General features: G+C 39.4%; 1 long non-coding RNA gene across 1 annotated transcript; it reads left to right on the forward strand.

The window, feature by feature from the left end:
* Positions 1-1950: 1950 nt before the first annotated feature.
* Positions 1951-3768, forward strand: LOC146686535 (uncharacterized). Its single transcript, XR_014916906.1, has 2 exons — positions 1951-2335; positions 2840-3768. It is a non-coding gene; the product is annotated as an uncharacterized LOC146686535 (long non-coding RNA).
* Positions 3769-4620: the final 852 nt, after the last annotated feature.

Genomic DNA, 4620 nt, shown 5'->3' on the forward strand with positions numbered 1-4620 from the left:
TATAAAAAGGCTGCATTTCCTGAACAGGGAATGCAATATTTTTGTTAAACCTCTTGAATTAAAGCTGCACTTTCCTCAATATTTACAGCACACACAAAAAAGCAGTAATTCAAATTATTATTACATGCACATCTGTGCTTGTTGACATCCTCTGACTGGGCTCAGTGAACCAGCAGGAGGCAATGGGCTGTAAAATAAATCCTGAAATGAAAGTAAAAGTTCAGCTACTTAATTTCTTTTTCTTTTTTCTTTCTTGACCGGCTGGTTCACCTAACTGCAGGAGTGCTCTTTTTCTTTATTCTTTAAACACCACTCTCTCCCACTCTGAGGGTGCTGTACCTCCTCTATCCATAAATGCCACGATCAAAGTCTTCACTTTATTGGTGTTAGACTTGACCTCTCACCCCACTCTGCCAAATGTCAGGACTCCACATCTCTCTGGTCCAGCTGTTATAAATAAAGGGCTGGGGTCCCAGAACTTGCACATCCCCTGAATCCAGGATGTCTTGTAAACGGCCTCTCAGACATGACCTTACTGAGAAGAGAAGGTCGTAATGCCAAAGCGGGCCGATAGCAGATTGATTCAGTGCAAAAAGTGTCAGTGCACTTACAGCAATCAGCGGCAGGACTCTCAAAGCTGGTGGTTGAAAATAAAACATTTTGCCCCTTTAAATTTTTGTTGCAGATCACCCCGACCAGCAGGAGCAAATGTTCAGGTATTCTCACATGGCTTTTTTTTTTAAATACATGTTAGAGTCGGGGTATTTTAGTTCTATTTCTGTGCACAGTTTGAGAAAGGTCATAAGAGTGTTCCTGCTTTCAGCAAAGCCTCAATGTTGTTTTGTTGAACTGTCCAGCAGAGGGCAGAGTAAGACTGTTTAATCCATTGATCCCCCTCATCTTCCACCCCCTCCTCTTCCTTTCTGCTCACATCCCTCTTATGATAAACTTTAAAAATCTATTTTTCTTCCACTCGCTCATACTTTACCCCAGAACGAGAGATGGCACTTTTACAGCTCAGGATGATTTGTTGTCTTTCTTTGTTCTACGAGCAGTTCCCCCTCTTTTTCTCCTTCTGTCTGCCAACTCAGTGGCTCTTTGCCCTGCATGGCTTCCCCCTCATTCCAGCCTAACATTCTCTCTCTCTCTGGAAGAGGCTGTCACGGCCAAATCGTGAATTTATGCACCCATGGGAGACGTCTGCAGCTCTCCATGACTCCAGAGACTGAGAACACACAGACTTGTGAGCTTCATGTGTACATATACATTAGACATGTGCATGCTTTACACACACAAAGGCATGAACACACACTTCTGAGGTACGGTGGCCCCTAGAGACAAAGCACGTACAAACTCCAAAACACTTACAAAATCCAAAACACATGCAAGCTCCAAAACACTTACAAAATAAAAAACACATGCAAAAGACAAAACACCTACAAAATACAAAAAACATGCAAAATCCAAAACACGTACAAAATACAAAACACGTACAAAATACAAAACACGTGCAAACTCCAAAGCACTTACAAAATCCAAAACACGTGCAAACTCCAAAACACTTACAAAATAAAAAAACACATGCAAAAGACAAAACACGTACAAAATACAAAACACATGCAAACTCCAAAGCACTTACAAAATCCAAAACACGTGCAAACTCCAAAACACGTACAAAATCCAAAACACATGCAAACTCCAAAACACGTACAAAATACAAAACACATGCAAAATACAAAACACGTACAAAATACAAAACACGTACAATATACAAAACACGTGCAAAATCCAAAACACGTGCAAACTCCAAAACACTTACAAAATCCAAAACACATGCAAAATACAAAACACATGCAAAATACAAAACACGTGCAAAATACAAAACACGTACAAAATACAAAACACGTGCAAAATACAAAACACGTGCAAAATCCAAAACACGTGCAAACCCCAAAACACGCGCAAACTCCAAAACACATGCAAAATCCAAAACACAACGGAAGTGCTCCAGGACGCTAGGGGCAGTGTTGAGCTTTTGTTACCTAGTAACTACACAAGCCAGGAAGTACCAATGACCGGATTTGGGGTCTGCAGCCTTAAAGGCCGCATTTTAAGGCCGATTATGTCACAGCGACACGACAAAGACTGTCCCAATTCAAAGGCTGCTCGAAATGCGGCCCTCAAATGCGTCCTTAATTTCCCTGAATTTTAAGGATGGGTCTGTGTAGCCTTCATGGCCCAACATATCCCAGACTTCATAGCGCGGCGGTGGTTTGGATAATTTTGCCGAAAAAAAACGGCGGAAGCGGAGCGGACGAAGAGTAAACTTCCAGAAGTAAGTACTGAATATTATGTCACTTATTTATGCGCAAATGTTTTTATAATGAAGAACATTAAAACATTACTGTTGGCAACATGTCGGGAAAGTTATGTGACATTAGCGACGTTTGTACTAACTTGGTTTTAAAGCCTTCACTTCAAAATATTCGCCGTTCAATAGCTGACTTTAATCTTACAGAGAATGTGATGATTTTATGCGTAATTAAAGTCAGTCATGTCAGTCAGCTGACGGTTCACTCCTTAAGCTGAAAGAAAGATGCTTTAATCACAGGAGTCACACATGTGTCCACTGTACCATCTGGGAACTCTTCTTGTTTAGCACTCGTAATGACACAAACACTAAATCCTCCTTCTCTGGTGCTGTTTTGTAGCAGTGTGTACACCTGAGACTGTCACCTGTCTGTCTGTCCTGCACTCTCTCTCTGTTTCTTTCTCTCTGATTGTGGAATAAAAGTATGAACATGTGTTTATAAGTCACACTTGTGTTTGAATCCTGCAGCTTATCACACATTTGATTTCTATGTGTGACACCTGCAAGTGTCCAGAGTGAGGACAGACTGAGGGACCCACTGCATTACATCATCTGTGAGGCTTTGCACCCCTGATGATCCACCAGGACAATCTCAGCAGTATGTGAGGAAGAGGAGGAGGAAGAGCCAGCAGCAGCTGACAGATGGAGAGAATAGACAGACTGTTCCCTGTTTGTGAAGGACTGCTAGAAAAGTTTAAAATAACTAATTGTCTGTCCTGAATCAGTCTTATTAGGTAATGTTCAAATAATTTTATCATTCCAGTGTTTCCAGTGTGGGAGAAAGTACTCAGGGCCTTCAAGTTACGCACTATGAAAGGCAGCAACAAGTTTAATGTTCAGAAACCTAAAGTCTGTATCAGCAGCAGAATGGAGCTAAAAACAAATGTTTGATTCAGTTCTATGAAGCTTTGAGTATTTTGGATCAGTAGCACTGCTGTGTTTGTTGCATCATATTGCTGTAATTGTTTATATGCTTTATATATTCTGAGGTAAGTTGATCTATAGTGTTACATCATATTCTATAAGGATGTTATGTGTTTGTATACTTTCTGCCCAGTTTGACCCATTTAGCAGACGTCAGCCTGTTTAAAGCTCTGATATCTATTCTGTATGACTTAAAGCAGTTATGACATGGTCTGATTTTCTCACCCAATAAAGGAATATTTAATACATCAGTCTACTCTTCATTTTATCAGAAACATATATATACTATTATATATTGTACATATATTTATTAGTTTCAGATGTAGCCATTCTTGTATTTTGCTTGTTTACATTATTGTATTTTGCACAACTCTGTTGCTTGTGAAGCTCGCACACAAGAATTTCACTCACATGTGCTGTACCAATGTACCTGCACATGTGATGTGACAATAAAAGTGATTTGATTTGAAACAGCTCACAGCTTGTACATTTTCTTTTTACACATGTATGCAAGCATTTGAGCCAAATTTAGTAATGCCAACATACTGAAGGAACAACATTTGTCTCTTATATATGATACACCTATATATGCACTGTCAATATACATTTTGAACCAGCTGCAGATGTCAGAGTAACAACTGACTGACCCCCACATAAAGTGCGTTACAGTAGTCCACAGGGGAAGAAATAAAAGCATGGATCACGGTTTCAAAGTGCTGCCTAGAAAGAAACGATTTCACTCTTGCCAGTCGCCTTAAATGATAAAAATGGACTGGTCCAACTTAAAACCAAGGGCAGTAACAACAGGTTTAAAATAAACCTCCAGGGGTTCCAAATGAAAAGAAGAGGACTCACAGGGGCCACTGGGTCCAAACACCAACAAATCTGTTTTCTTTTCATTCAAATTTAAAAAGTTTAGAGCCAACCAAGCTTTAATGTCATCTAGGCATGTCAAGAGAGGTTTTATTCAGATGCCATCCTTCGGCTTCAGTGGCAAATAAATTTGGCAGTCATTCCTATATACTTGTCTTTGAGTGAAGATTTAAGGTGGTAAGACATGTAAATAACTGCAACTTGAATCTGTACTGAAGCTCAGTATTTGACAAAGAGTTCATGTTCACTGCTGTAATACCTAATAATGACTAATATAATAACCATAATATTGTCCATATTATATTTACATTACCAAAGTGATATGACTTTAGTCTCATGAACAACATTAGCTAATTGTTATTTACTAGCTAATCTTAAATGACTGTTCAGTACAGAAATGAAGCCCAAAAATCATGTTTTACTGTCCTGTGGTCTCAGCCTCAGATACTTAT

The sequence above is a fragment of the Copadichromis virginalis genome, linkage group LG19 (assembly GCF_057382275.1).
Source record: "Copadichromis virginalis isolate Kocher_CV1m ecotype Utaka linkage group LG19, C_Virginalis_male_GT1.1, whole genome shotgun sequence".
Lineage (NCBI taxonomy): Eukaryota > Metazoa > Chordata > Actinopteri > Cichliformes > Cichlidae > Copadichromis > Copadichromis virginalis.